The following is a 15,425-nucleotide window of genomic DNA, read 5'->3' on the forward strand; positions in this document are numbered from 1 at the left end:
CAAGACTCCATCGTAAAACAACAACGACAAAAACAAAAACGCACAAAAAAAAAAAAAAAAAAAAAAAAAAAGAGCCCCTGCCGCTGAAGAGCTCACAGTCCGGTAAAGAGTGCTGCTCACAAAACTGAAGTTAAAATAGACAATGAAAAGAGCCCAGAGTGACAAGGGCCGAGAGCAGAGAGTGAGAACTCTGCTGGGATTAGCAAAGCACAGCTCACCGAGGAGGTGGCATCACCATTGGGCATTCGCCTGGCAAGAAGGGGGCAAGAGCATTTCAGGCAGAGATTTGGAGGTGTGAACAGCAAGCTTCGGAAGCGGGGGGCTGGCGGGTGAGGGAGGTGTGAACAGGGTGGTGGGTAGGGCCAGCCTGGGCAGGAGTTGGAGCTTACCCCAGGAGCAATGAGGTGTCTGAAGGGTTTCATGCGGGAAGTGACACGTTAAGATCTGGATCTTAAAGAACTTGGCGGTAAGTTTGTGGTGGCTAGAAGTAGAAAGGAGGCAAGGAGGCTGTTGTCAAAACCCAGAAAAAAATGATGTAGTCGCCTGGACCAGGGGTAAGAAGAGGGCCAGGGCTGGGACACCAGCTTTGGTCACTGGTTGGATGTGAGGGATGAGGGAGAGGGAGGAGGGGAGGACGATGTTCTGGTTTCTGGCCTGAATACTGTGTGTGCGATGGTGCCACCCACTGAGAGGATGTGCTATCGGTTAGAACTTTTTTGGTCTGAATTTATAGAAAACCCAAACTATATTTGGCTCAGGCAGAAGGGAGTATATTGGCCCATGTAACTGAAAAGTCTAGGGGTGGTTCTGGACGCAGACCCAGCATGATTCAGGGCTCCATGGTGGAAGCAGGCCTCAGTTTCCCCTCTTCCTATAGCTCTGCTTGCCTGTGTCGGCTTCTGGCAGTAGAGTCTGGTGGTTGAGAGCAAGGACTCTGGAGTCACGTGGTCTGGATTTGAATTCTGGCACTGCAGTTATTAGCTGCATGGCCTGACAAGGCCCTGAACCTCTCTGTGGCTCAATTCCCTCCTCTTTAGGTTGGGGAAAAATAGGGCCTAGCTGGTGCCATGTTTTGTTAGGATAAAGTGAGATCCACATATGTAGGGTGCTTGGCACATACCTGACACCAAGAAAATGGACTGCGAGTGTTGATGGTGTGTGTTCCTGACCTCCACGTGAGGCAGGGCGTTGGCTTGAAGCCTCTCAGGTTCAAACCTATCAGGAAAAAGGGAGGTCTTCTCCCACGTCACTCGGGCCAAACCCCAGGGTTTGCTGCTATTGGACCTGTTTGACTCTGTGCTAACCCTGAAACAGTACTACGCTGAGAGTATGGAATGTTCTAGACTTTGGTAACATGCTGTACTTGGGTTGGGGTAGAGGTGGAGGGAACACCACAGACTGCAGGGTCCAAAGCAGAGGGGGCTGTCTGTGCACCAAATCTGGGCCTGTTCCATCCTGGGGTGGACAGATGCTGGGTGGCCATGAGATACCTCATGTCCGCTGCCGATGGGGCCATGGGCAGACGGGCAGCAGACGAGCTCAGCTGTGGCTCCTTGAGTTGGAGGGGAGCTGTCAGGTGGACAGTGAGTGTATAGGACTGGAATTCAGCAGAGAGAGTTCTGAGCCCTGATGCTGCTGGAGGTGGAAAGTGAAGCTGCAGGAATGCATCAGAATGAGGCGAGGAGGCAGGGGATGGAAGACGCAGCCCTGGTGGACCACCACTTAAAGGCAGGGGCAGACAAGGAGTGCTCAGGGATAGGGGAGGGAGCCCGAGGAGTAGACTCTCTTGGCAGTTGAGGAAGAGAGGATTTTGGAAACTGAGGGGTTGGCCAGGGGCCTCCGTACCCTGAGCAGTTCTGGGGTGCTGGGAGGGGACCTGAAGCCTGGAACCTTGGAAGGAAGAAGTGGGGAAGCCTTCCGCCCAGCTGAGCTGCTCCCAGCACTACCCCTCAGGCTCTGAAAAACGCTCCACACAGAGGAAGATGGTGGTGCAGTTGCCTCTGGTCTGCAAGCCCACTGCAGGGTGAGGAACAGACTTATTAGAATATACTCCTTCATGCTGTGTGAATGCTTTCCCAGGCACTTGTCTCACCTAGGCATAATAAGACAATAAAAAAATAAAACAAACACACAAAAAGGATCTTCATCCTGCTCCACAGCTGCCAGGCTGCCCTTCCCAGCCGCAGCTGACTTCCGCGAGGCTTCTGTGAGTCCTGCCAAGAGGCCAAGGCTGCAGCCGCATCCCCACACCCACCACTCCTCTGGGTGTTCACCTGCCCTGGCTCAGAGCTGTGGCCCCTCTGAGATCCCTCCTTGAGAGGCTGTGCTTTATGGTCACGCCTTCTACTCTTTCAACCTGCTCACTCTGACATTGTCACTCTGGTCCCTTGACCTGTTTTACCTCTGCTTCCTCCCTGACCCTCAGCCCCTTCCCAGCTGCCCCACTTCCAGTGTAGATTGCCTGGTGCATTACCTCAGTCACTCTCTTGCCCATGTCCTAACTTCACTCCATCCACAGAACCGTCCCGGTGAAACCTCCTCCCTGGATGACTGCAACTCTCTATCCTTTGAACTTTTACCTAGGCTGCTGGGTGCCCCCAAAGAGTATCACACCCTTGAGCAGACTGATGGCACTGAGAATGGTCACTGGGTCCCACTGCCTGGCCCTCGCTGCAGCCAGCTGTCTCCCCTGCTGCATGACTGCAAGCCTTCCCCACTCTTTCAAACCTGACCCTCCCACCTCCCAACTCTGCTCAGGTGCCCTCTCCTCCTCCTACTTCCCACGGAAAATAAGTGGGCAGAGGAGGGCTGGGCCTCCGCCTCTGCAGCCCCTCCACCCCGGTGCTGAGCCGCCCCGCTTCCTCCTTAACTCAATTCTTCAGTTGCTCCCCTGTTGGCTGTCGCGTCCAAGCACACTCCGGTTTCTGCCACCTTAAAATAGCGCTCTTTGCACCCACTGCCGCCTCCGGTTACTATCCTATGTCTCACTTGTCTTTACAGCCAAACTTCTCCAAAGAGTTACCCACGCTTGCCGTCCCCACTTCCTTGCCTGCTGTTTATGTCTCCATCCTCTTCATCCTGGCCTCCACCCCAGCTAAGCTGATGGCCAGGTCTTCAGATCCCCTGGGTGGTTGCTCCAGAGGCTGCTCTCCCGGCCACGTCTGCTGTGGCTGGCCCCTTCTCACAGCTCTCCTCCTCCTGTGGCAGTTCCCAAAGAAGATCGGTGCCATCAACAGGAGAGGATGAGACTGTGGGCTCCAGAAGAACACTGCTGGGGCTTCCCCCTGGGTCTGCTACTTGCCGTGTGAGTTAAATCCTCTTCATCCTTAGGAAAATGAGATAGTGATCATGCCCACTTGGCAACACTCAAACAAGATGAAGGCCAGCTTAGTGTCTGGACACTGGGGCTCTGGAGCGCCTGCTGGGTCGAATCCAGGCTCCCTCAGTTCCTAGGCCTGCCTTTGGGGCATCTCCCCTCTCTCCTTGAGAGTCCTGCACCAGGGTTTCCTCTTTCCTCTCTCAAAACCAAGTTCCTCCAGGCTCTCTCCTAGATCTTCCCCTGGGCTCCCTGCCCTTCCCCTGCATGGAAATTGGCATCTCTCTGCCCATGGCTCTGAAATCAGCAGCCCCAGCCTAACCTGGCCCCTGAAGGCCACGTTAATCTTGCCACCCATTCTACAGATATTTTTGAGCAGCTACTGTCCCAGGCACTGGAGACCGTGTTGTACACGGGACAGAGAGCTCACGTACTTGCTGGTGGGAAGGGCTCTTCCGTGCACCTGTGAGCAAATGCATGACGTGCCTGCAGAGAGTGAGTGTGCTGCAATGGAAAGACAGCAGGGTGACGGGATGGAGACCTGTGGGGGACTTTCATGAAGGTGGCCAGGGAAAGCCTCTCCAAGGAGGTGACACTTGAGCTGAGACCTGACCTGTGAGGTGACTCCAGCCAGGGAAGATCTGGGGCACAGTGTTCCTGCCAGAGGGGTGGGAAGTTACTGGGGTGGGAATGAGCCTGGTGTGTCTGAGGGGACACCAAGAGGCTAGTGCGGACAGAGAAGGACTGTGGAAGGTGCCAGAGCACACCCACAGCCAGGTTCTTCCCTCGGGAGCCATCTCCCTGGCAGGTTCTGCATCTTAGAGGATGGTTTCTCCACCCCAGCAGCTGTCCCGGATTCCCCTCCACAGCCAGTGCGTCACCAAATATGGTCCCTTCTGCCTGATGGAAAGCTTCGTTTCATGTCCCCGGCCGCCACCTCGCCTTGCACCTGGTCCCTGTGTCCCTTGGGGCTTCTCAGCCCACCCATCCTCCACACTGCTGTCAGAGTCGTGTTTAGCAGAGGAGCGTTCTATCTGGCCACACTATCCGGTCCCTGTTTCACACTCTCTCAATGTGGTGTCCACTGCTCGTAGGATGGCGTCTTCTTGTGGCCCCTAAACTGCTGCCCTCTTGAGTCCCTGCTCCTGCATCTCACTACTGTCCCTCACGTGCTCCACCATCTCTAGTCTTCTGGGCCATTGAGGATGCTGTGCCCACCCTTCTGCCAGGCACCGAGTCTTCAGTGGCCGTGGAAGAGTGCTAGGCTCCAACCTTTCACCCCTCATCCAGCCGCCACTGCTTGTAAAGCTTGTACTGCGTGCCAGGCACTGCTCTAGGCACCAAGGGAACGAAACTGGTGGAATTCCCTGCCCCTGTGCTGCCTGCTTTCTTGTGAGGTGAGACAGATGATAAACCACACAATTTAAAAATAGAGCCTGTCAGATGGTATATTAACTCCTGGGGCTGCCATAACAAATACCACAAACTGGGTGGCTTGAAACAGCAGAAATTTATTCTCTGATAGTTCTGGAGGCCAGAAGTAGGAAATCCAGGTGCTGGCAGGGCCATGCTCCCTCTGAAACCTGTAGGGGGGTCGGGTATGGTGGCTCACACCTGTAATCCCAGCACTTTGGTAGGTTGAGGAGGATCACTTGAGTCCAGGAGTTCAAGACCAGCCTGGGCAACATAGTGAGACCCCCCTCCCCCATCTCTACAAAAACATTAAAAAATTAGCCGGGCATGGTGGTTCATGCCAGCTACTCTGGAGGCTGAGACAAGAGACTCAGTTGAGCCTGGAAGGTTGAGGCTGCAGTGAGCCATAATTGTGCCATGCACTCCAACCTGGGCAACAGAGCAAGACCCCTGCCTTCAAAAAAATCAACAAACAAACAAACAAACAAAAACCTGCAGGAGAATCCTTCCTTGCCTCCGCCTCGCTTCCAGTGGTGACCACTGGTGGTGGCCGGAAATATCTGGCATCCCTTGGCTTGCAGCTGCACAGCCCAGCTCTGTCGAATCACATGGTGTTCTTCCCATGTCTCTGTCTCCAAATTTCTTATGAAGACACCAGTCCTCTTGGATTTGGGGGCCCACCCCAGTCCAGTATGACCTCATCTTAATTTAACTAATTACATCTGCAATGATCCTACTTCCAGATAAGGTCACATCCTGAAGTGCTCAGGGTTAGGACTTTAGCACATCTTTTTGCGGGGGGACACAGTTCAACCTATGGAGCAAAGCAAAGCAGGGAAGGTGCATGGAGAGAGCAGGGGAAAGGCTGGAATTTTAAATGGAATTATCAGGGAAAGTGTCGCCAAGAAGGTGTTTGTTTGTTTATTTATTTGTTTATTTATTTTTGAGACAGAGTCTTGCTCTGTTGCCCAGGCTGGAGTGTGGTGGCATGATCTTGGCTCACTACAACCTCCACCTCCCGGGTTCAAGTGATTCTCCTGCCTCAGCCTCCTGAGTAGCTGGGATTACAGGTGTGTGACCACCACACCTGGCTAATTTTTTATATTTCTTGTAGAGATGGGGTTTCACCATGTTGGTCAGGCTGAGTCAGGCTGGTCTCAAACTCCTGAACTCAAGTGACCTGCCCGCCTTGGCCTCCCAAAGTGTTGGGATTACAGGCATGAGCCACTGCACCCGGCCAAGAAAGTGTTATTTGAGCAAAGACCTGAATGAGAGTGGGCAATAGAGAGAGTGGGGAGGGGGAAGGGTGGAAGCACTCCAGGTCATGGAACAAGTGCTGAGACCCAGAGAAAGAAGCATGCCTGCTGTGGTCGGGAAACCACGGGGAAGTCCAGGGAGCTGTAGTGAGTGAGCAAGGGAGCACCGATGAGAACACAGAGAGGCTGCAGGTGAAGTGGGTCTTCCATGGAGAGCCAGAAAATGGACTTGTCTTGCACATTTTCTCAGGAAGCCACTCAGAAAGAGTGTGCTCTACCCAAACCAGAGCATCAACCTGAAATGATGGAGGCCTCTTCATGCTCTGGGAGAGAGGAAAGACCAGGCAGCCTGTCTCTTGAGTTCTCAGTTGTTGTTGGAAATCCATAGATGGCTGCAAATGCTTGTTGGCTGGAAATCCATAGATGGCCAGTGTGTGGGGCAGCTTCTTCTTGAGTACAGGTCCCATGCCTGGCTCCCATCCTCACCATCCTCCCAATACACACAGAACCTCACTGGACACCCAAGATGTACTTTAGTGAAGGATCAAGTAAGGGTTCCAAACCCACAAAGGTGATGAAGCTTAGCCAACTCTCTCCTTTCTTGTTTTTATTTTTGTTATTTTGTTCTTATTAAAACAGGGTATTACTCTTTCACCAGACTGGAGTGCAGTGGCGCAATCACAGCTCATTCTAATCTCAAACTCCTGGGCTCAAGTGGTCCTCCTATTTCAGCCTCCCCAGTAGCTGGGACTACAGATGTGCGCTGCCACATCTGGCTATCTCCTTTCCACCATATAGAGTTCCCTGATGTTTTTGCTCCACGGTTTCAGGTTTCAGGTGGTCATTCAGGGAACTGTCCTCAGCCTGAGCCTCTGCTCTTTCTGCATGGGGAGCTCCTGGGGGCTTCAACTCAAGCTCCATCTTTGGAATCTCTCTCTTCTTGAGCAACCCAAACCCATTCACCCCTATGAGAGCTACTCTTTGTTGAAGCTGACAGTCTATGTGGTGAACTCTCCTCTTTTCTTGACTTTGAACCCATTCCTTGCAAAACAATCTGGCACAAGGTGGCTGTGTCTCCTTCTTGGACTGGTTTGCATGATAAGAGCCGCTATATTAACTGGGAACTTCCTTGCCCAAGCCATCTGCTCAAATGCCAACTCCGTTAGGATGGGGATTTCTGCTGTTTTGCACTGCACATGGAGGACCATGGGGAAATATGTTATGGAACAAGGGGCACTGCCCCTTAAATTTTTCCTTTGATCATAGAGTGGGGAGGAGGGGGGAACTGTAAATGTATGATAGCTCCTTAACTTTCTCAAACAAAAATGTATAAACTCCCAGAAATGTCCTAGAATCTAACGGAGGCACATTAGAGTTGGTCATATGATATGCTGCTGGCGTGAACAGAAGATTTAGGGAAGTGTTAACAGCAAGGTTTAAGGAGGACAGTTGGTAGACTTACAGATATTGTCATGCTCATCTTTTGGATTTAGCAATAATGAAGTTTTGTGAGGAAATCAAATAATTCCAAAATGTTTTCAAGGCTGTCAATTCTTTAAATACCACTCTTCATGGATTTGCATTTTCTCCCAGTATGCAGGCGGAATGGAGAGGGACATGGCCATGTAACTGGTTGAAAATTTGAACGGCATGCTCTTGTACCTGCGAGGGCGTTCCAGAGGCTATGAGCACATTGGGAGCAGACTCAACCACTTCAAATGCACAGGTGGCTGGTGAATGGAAGCTTTGCTGCCTGCTGGTTCCCAATTTTGAATGTATCTTTTTGTTTAAAATGTCTTTGTTACAAACTAAAGGTTACAAGAGTTGTAGGGGAAATGAATTAAAAGTAGAAACAATATTTCATCCTTTGTCATTTTAGAGAAACGATGAATATTTCAAAACCATTTGTCAGAAAGCAGGGAGTTATGTCCCACTTGTCCTCCCCCAGAGACCAAGGTGGTGTTTCTTTCAGTGGGTTCCAAGGTCCCCTAGCACCAAGGGACTTTTGTGGGTGTTACTTGAAAAAAGGGTGGTTAATAACTTGAGGAGTTTGTGTTAAGCAAAGATAAACAGGCTTCTTTATTGTTGTTCTTTAAAGAGGCATTACTATGCCAATAGCGGGATGAATCTAAAAGACAGAGAGAAGATTTCAAAGCAGATTTGGCCGAATAATTCTTTCACCTCCTTCTTTTTTTTAAAGGAGCATCTCATGGGACCACCATTCCAACAGACATGGTTTGGGAAACATTCTAAAACCTTCCCTTTGGAAGAGTACAAAAATTTTAGAAAACAAAAAACAAAACAAAACAAAACAAAACAAAAACTACACAAAACAAAACCATGCCACCTCAGATGCATTTCCTTTGCTTTGTCAGGACAACAGCCTAAAATTAATTTTATTTCCAAGGATCGCAATGCCATGTTACTAAACTTAAATTTAATTTTTTTTAGTAAAGTAGTTTTTTAAAAACTCTTTTAAAGAGTGATTTAGAGAATACACATTTTGGGCCGGGCATGGTGGCTCATGCCTGTAATCCCAACACTTTGGGAGGTTGAGGCGGGCAGATCATGAAGTCAGAAGATCGAGACCATCCTGGCCGACATGGTGAAACCCCGTCTCTACTAAAATACAAAAAAAACAAAAAAAGATTAGCCGGGCGTGGTGGAGCACACCTGTAGTCCCAGCTACTCGAGAGGTTAAGGCAGGAGAATCGCTCGAACCCAGGAGGCAGAGGTTGTAGTGAGCTGAGATCTCACCACTGCACTCCAGCCTGGTGACAGAGCAAGACCCCGTCTCAACAACAACAACAAGCAACAAACAAAAAACCCCACACAGTTTGGAACTACAACTTACATGAAACAAACCTCTACAGGGAGTGATGGCCAAGGATGTTCAATAATTTCACACAGGACGGAAATGTAGCCCCAGAATTTCATTTCTGCCACAACTATCTTACCCAAACTTTGTTGTACTCTGTGGTTCCGGCAACTTGGCTGGTTTTCCTGCAGCATAGTAGTCACAAGGAAGGCCTGTTCCTTGCAGGTGAACTATTTCGTTTACTGATCTCTGTGGCAGCCCAGCAACCCTGTTGTCTAAAATGAACTGACCCAGAGACTGGGGTCAGTAGCCTGGGCCATTGGCTGAGGTATGGGAATTCCGGGCCAAGCCCAGGGAGCCTAAAGGCCTGACTCGCTGTTTCTGCTGGGAAGTTGGCTGTGTTGGCCAAGAGACTGGTAATGTTTTACTAAATTAATCAAGCTTGTCTTGGTATGTTTTTATCATGTTATACATTTGGAACTTTAGCTTCTGAGTTGTAATGCTGGCTTCTGTGGCTATGGCTGAAGATTGTCATGTTGGCTCTTTTGCTGGACTAACATAATGGAAATGGACAGATTCTTTATTCAAAAGCAACCCTTTTGGAAAAATCTGGCTGGGTAGGGTGTGGTGGCTCACACCTGTAATCCTAGCACTTTGGGAGACTGAGGCAGGTGGATCACCTGAGGTCAGGAGCTCGAGAACAGCCTGGCCAACATGGTGAAACCCTGTCTCTACTAAAAATACAAGAATTAGCCGGGCATGGTGGTGGGCGCCTGTAATCCCAGCTACTCAGGAGGCTGAGGCACAAGAATTGCTCGTACTTGGAAGGCAGAAGTTGCAGTGAGCTGAGATTGCGCCACTGCACTCCAGCCTGGGCAACAGAGCAAGACTCCATCTCCAAAAAAAAAAAAAAAAAAGAGAGAGAAAGAAAAATCTAACTTGAACAATTCCCACAAAGCTTTTTGAATTTTTTTTTTTTTTTTTTTTGAGACGGCGTCTTGCTCTGTCACCCAGGCTGGAGTGCAGTGGCATAATCTCAGTTCACTGAAACCTCTGCCTCCCAAGTTCAAGTGATTCTCCTGCTTCAGCCTCCCGAGTAGCTAGGACTACAGGCGTGCACTGCCACGGCCAGCTAATTTTTTTGGTATGTCTTTTTAGTAGAGACAGGGTTTCATCATGTTTGCCAGGCTGGTCTCGATCTCCTGACCTCAGGTGATCTGCCTGCCTCGGCCTTCCAAAGTGCTGGGATTATAGGCCAGAGCCACCGTGCCCGGCCAACACAAAGCTTTGTTCTTGTTGGGTTAAGGCTCACTCAAAGAGGGAAACTCTTCCACGCACATCCAGGTAACCTGTGCCTTTGTATGCCCTGGGATGTTGGTGAAGCTATGGCTTGGCCTCCAAAGGCACTTGCAGCTGACCATTGACTGCTCCTTCCTCTTGCAGTGCTCTCACCTCTTGGCTCTGTAGTGCTCTTTGCTGTCCTTGCCCCCTCTGTTGTCAGTCAGTGCAGGTGTTCTCTGGACTTAGTGGAGCTTCTGTCTCTCCTCTGGGTCTCTTATTTTAAAGTCTAGCTTGAGTGTCTTCACATGGTGCCGGGGATCTTGGCTCACTGCAACCTCCGCCTTCTGGGTTCAAGCAATCCTCCTGCCTCAGCCTCTGGAGTAGCTGGAACTACAGGCATGTGCCATCACACCCACCGAATTTTAAATTTTTTTTGTAGAGATGGGGTGTCACTATGTTGACCAGGCTGTTCTTGAACTCCTGGGCTCAAGTGATCCACTCTCCTTGGTCTCCCAAAGTGCTGGGATTATAGGCATGAGCCACTGTGCTTGGCCTCCTCCCACCTGAGCTTCTTTTTTTTTTTTTTTGAGACGGAGTCTCGCTCTGTCACCCAGGCTGGAGTGTAGATCTCGGCTCACTGCAAGCTCTGCCTCCCGGGTCCATGCTGTTCTCCTGCCTCAGGCTCCTGAGTAGCTGGGACTACAGGCGCCCGCCACCATGCCCGGCTAATTTTTTTGTATTTTTAGTAGAGACGGGGTTTCACCGTGTTCGTCAGGATGGTCTCGATCTCCTGACCTCATGATCCGTCCGCCTCGGCCTCCCAAAGTGCTGGGATTCCAGGCGTGAGCCACCGCGCCCGGCCTTTTTTTTTTTTTTTTTTTTTAAAAGTTTTTCCATTTGCTGTACTTCATGCTAAGTAGACTGCACCTTTTGCTGAGAGGAGTGCCCAAAGTCACACCATAAAGGGGCCTGTGACTATGTGTGTGGGGGTTGTTGTAAGTGTCTTTTTTTACATTTTTAAAAATTGTTTTTAGAGACAGTCTGGCTCTGTGACCCAGGCTGGAGTACAGTGTCACAATCATAGCTTACTGCAACCTTGGAGACCTGAACTTAGGTGAGCCTCCCACCTCAGCCTCTTGAGTACCTGGGTCTACAGGTACATGCTACCGTGCCCAGCTATTAAAAAAAAAAATTGTTTGTAGAGATGGGAGTTTTTTTATGTTGCCCAGGCTAGAGTGCAGCAGTGCAATCATAGCTTGTCCCAGCCTCAACCTCCTGGGCTCAAGTGATCCTCCTGCCTCAGCCTCCCAAATAGCTGGGGCTAGAAATGAACACCAACATGCCTGGGCAACAACATTTTTTGTAGGGATGGGGTCTTGCTGTATTGTCCATGCTGGTCTCAAGCTCCTGGCCTCAAGCCATCCTCCTGCCTTGGGCTTCCAAAGCCCTGGGATTACAGGGGTGGCAAGTCTCTTTTGCCACATCTACTTGGAGTGGGCAAATACGCTGCCCACTAGTGGTGTCTGCTGGCTGGGTGTCGGCCTGAGGAGGGGCTGCTAGGCAACTCTAGATGACTGTCGCATGAGGAAATTCAGGCCCAATGTTGTCAGATCTTCTCAGTTTTCAAGAGGAGATGGAAATCCAGATTTTTACATAAATTCTGCTCATCTAAAAATGTAGCCTCTGGCCGGGCGCGGTGGCTCACGCCTGTAATCCCAGCACTTTAGGAGGTGGAGGCGGATAGATCACTTGAGGTCAGGAGTTTGAGACCAGCCTGGCCAATGCGGTGAAACCCTGTCTCTACTAAAAATACAAAAATTAGGCTGGGCGCAGTGGCTCATGCCTGTAATCCCAGCACTTTGGGAGGCCAACGCGGGTGGATCACCTGAGGTCAGAAGTTCAGGACCAGCCTGGCCAACATGGTGAGACCCCATCTCTACTAAAAAAAATACAAAAATTAGCCGTGCATGGTGGCACGCACCTGTAATCCCAGCACCTCGGGAGGCTGAGGCAGGAGAATCACTTGAACCCGGGAGGTGGAGGTTGCAGTGAACTGAGATCGTGCCACTGCACTCCACCCTGAAAGATAGAGCGAGGCTTCATCTTAAAAAAAAAAAAAAAAAAAAAAAAGGCTCCATAAGAAATCAATGGTGTCAGCCAGTCTAAACCTCCATCTGTGACCTGAAGCTGGCCTATGGGCTGCCGGTTTCTGACCTCTGATGACTGACAGAGCTGTCTTCAGTTTCAGTTCCCTGCTGAGTATCAGAGCCATACACAGAACAGCCTATCAGATGCTTCCACTGGGATATCCTGAGGCTTCTCAGTTTCCATGTGTTCAAAACTGCACTTGTCATCTCCAAGCTGATTCATCATGGGTTCCTGTTCTTAGTGATGATACACAAGCACCCTGTTGCCCCAGCCAGACCCCCAGGAGACCTCCGAGGCCCTGAGCCTTCCTTCCCCTTTTCAGTGGATCTCCATGATTTCCTGGCTCTGCTCACTTGTGGCATGCCAGTTCTCACGAGCACAGGCCTCCGCAGGCCTCCATAACAACTGTTTCAGTACTGGCTGAGTGAATAAGTTAAATATTAAAAAGCCAGCGCCCTGACAATCCCAGGGTCCATGCCCTCCCCATTTCTTTGCCACCAGCTTCAGGCCGCTACCCTTCCTCACCTGGACCATCTTCACAGCCTCCTAACCGGTGTAGCTACTTACATTTGAATTAATTAAAAGGGACCAGGCTTGGTAGCTCACACCTGTAATCCCAGCACTTTGGGAGGCTGAGGTGGTGGATCACCTGAGGTCAGGAGTTCGAAACTAGCCTGGCCAACATAGTGAAACCCCGTCTCTACTAAAGATACAAAATTTAGCCGGCAGTGGTGTCACGTGCCTGTAGTCCCAGCTACTCGGGAGACTGAGGCAGGAGAATAGCTTGAACCCAGGAGATGGAGGTTGCAATGAGCCAAGATTGCACCACTGCACTCCAGCCTGGGTGACAGGGCAAGACTCTATCTCAAAAAAAAAAAAAAAAAATTAATTAAAAGTAAATAATGTTTAAAAATTAGTTCCTGCGTCTTACTAGCCACATTATTTCAAGGGCTCAATAGCCACACTTCGTTACTTCATAAAGTCCTGTGGGAGCACGCTGCCCTGTGATCATGTTTACTTTGCCTAAGCCCGCCCTGAGGGTCATTTCCCTCCTGCAAGAGTCCAGTCTCCTTGGTCCAGGTTACCTCCTCACCCTTGTCACCACCTCACCCTCCTGTTGCCCCTCCTCCTGTTTGTCCTCAGGTGCACCCTCTCTAGCCACTCCCGCCTGGCTGTCTCTACCTTCATGCTCCAGGGCCCTGATGCTTGGATCGCCTCCCGACACCTTGTTTACCTGCTCACCCCAGGCTCAGTTCCAACAGGGCTCACTTGGGGTTTGGTAGCACCCCACCCTCCCCCATGCACCTGCCTGCATCACCCACACAGGCGGGATGCCCTTGAGGGCTCCCTGTAGCACTTCTCACCCTGCTGATAATCTGTCCCCCTCTCCGGGTGAGGTCCAGCTGCGCTTCCTTCCTGTCTGCACTCTCCAGGCCTGCTCAGGAGGTGGCACCCAGGGTTGGGGCTGGAGTTGGGGAGCTGACGGGAGCCCGCATCTTGAGAAGTGACTCTGGGTTGGCAGCAGACTTTCATTTGCAAGGAAGCACCTCACTCACTTGGGGATAAGCAGGAAGGGGGCTTATCAGTTGGAGTAACTGGCCAGTGCAGGGCGTTTGACTGTGCTCTGGGGTGTTGGGGTCTCCTGTTCCAGGAGGGAGTGGTGCAGTCACCTGAGGCTGGCACCCCCGTGTGGCCCCAAGAGTATAGCCGCTCCCAGGGCCTGGACTACCTGGTGCAGGTCCCTGGCGGGAGGGGGAGGCTTTGGGAAGCTCTCCCAGGAGGGCGAGGAAGCAACTAAGAAGCCTACAGCAGGCCGGGCGCGGTGGGTCACGCCTGTAATCCCAGCACTTTGGGAGGCCAAGGCAGCCGGATCATGAGGTCAGGAGATCGAGACCACAGTGAAACCCCATCTCTACTAAAGATACAAAAAGAAAAAAAAAAAAAAATTAGCCGGGCACGGTGGCAGGAGCCTGTAGACCCAGCTACTCAGGAGGCTGAGGTGGGAAAATGGCGTGAACCCGGGAGGCGGAACTTGCAATGAGCTGAGATGGTGCCACAGCACTCCAGCCTGGGCGACAGAGAGAGACTCCATGGGTACAACCTTGTATGCCCAACCTAGAGCCCACGGAGGAGTCAGTTCCCAACAAAGATGTGGATCGCTTGGGGAGGTGTGTACACCGGAAATAAAATTAAAGATGTTACCAAGGAAAGGAGGAATGGTTGTGTTACCGGAAAGGGGTCCCAATCCAGAACCCAAGAGAGGGTTCCAGGATCTTGCACAAGAAAGAATTCAAGGTGAATCCATACAGTAAAGTGAGAGTAAGTTTATTAGGAAAGTAAAGGAATAAAAAAATGGCTACTCCATAGGCAGAGCAGCCCTGAGGGCTGATGGTTGCCCATTTTTATAGTTATTTCTTGACTATGTGCTAAACAAGGGGTGGATTTTTCATGCCTCCCCTTTTTAGACCATACAGGGTAAATTCCTGTCGTTGCCATGGCATTTGTAAACCGTCATGGCGCTCGTGGCAGTATAGCTGTGAGGATGTCTTGGTTTTGTTGGGTTTTGACCAGCTCCTTTACTGCAACCTGTTTTATAATCAAGATCTTGAACAACTTGTATCTTGTACAGATCTCCTATCTCATCCTGTGACTCAGAATGCCTTAACCATCTGGGTATGCAGCCCAGTAGCTCTCAGCCTCATTTTACCCAGCCCCTATTCAAGATGGAGTTGCTGTGGTTCACACGCCTCTGACAGTTGGCTAGGAAGAAAAGGAGGAGTGGCCGGTTGCTGGGGAGGATCTGTTGACTTTCCCAGAGGTGGTTAGCTGGGAGGCAGCAGCAACCCCCTCATGTAGGAGTGGGTGAAAATCCGAGAGGCACCCCCATTCTTTCCCTCCTCCAGCCTCAGGGAGGAACAGTCTCTGCCCACAGTTACTTAATGGAGAAGTTTGGGGAGGCGGTGGGGCGTCCCCCCACACCCGCCGTCCCCCCAGCTCCAGCTGCACTGGCCTCCATCTCCTCTGAGCATGCTGTCCTCACCAACCTCAGGGTCCCGGCAGAGGCTGGGCCTCTGTCCTGGAAAACTTCCCCCGAGGGTCCCCCGCCCATGCTCCCTTACCCGTGCTGTGGGTGGCTGGGGACTTGTCTCAGCTTAAACATACCCTGTATAAGCTCTCAAGCACTCTGAAAGGG

At 51.0% G+C, this 15,425-nt stretch overlaps 1 long non-coding RNA gene across 1 annotated transcript; it reads left to right on the plus strand.

Moving 5' to 3' along the window:
* Nucleotides 1-35: 35 nt before the first annotated feature.
* Nucleotides 36-7,843, plus strand: LOC140712765 (uncharacterized). The gene is made up of 2 exons (XR_012094499.1): nucleotides 36-3,304; nucleotides 7,579-7,843. It is a non-coding gene; the product is annotated as an uncharacterized lncRNA (long non-coding RNA).
* The last annotated feature ends 7,582 nt before the right edge of the window (nucleotides 7,844-15,425 follow it).

This window comes from Chlorocebus sabaeus, chromosome 11 (assembly GCF_047675955.1).
Source record: "Chlorocebus sabaeus isolate Y175 chromosome 11, mChlSab1.0.hap1, whole genome shotgun sequence".
NCBI classification, from domain to species: domain Eukaryota; kingdom Metazoa; phylum Chordata; class Mammalia; order Primates; family Cercopithecidae; genus Chlorocebus; species Chlorocebus sabaeus.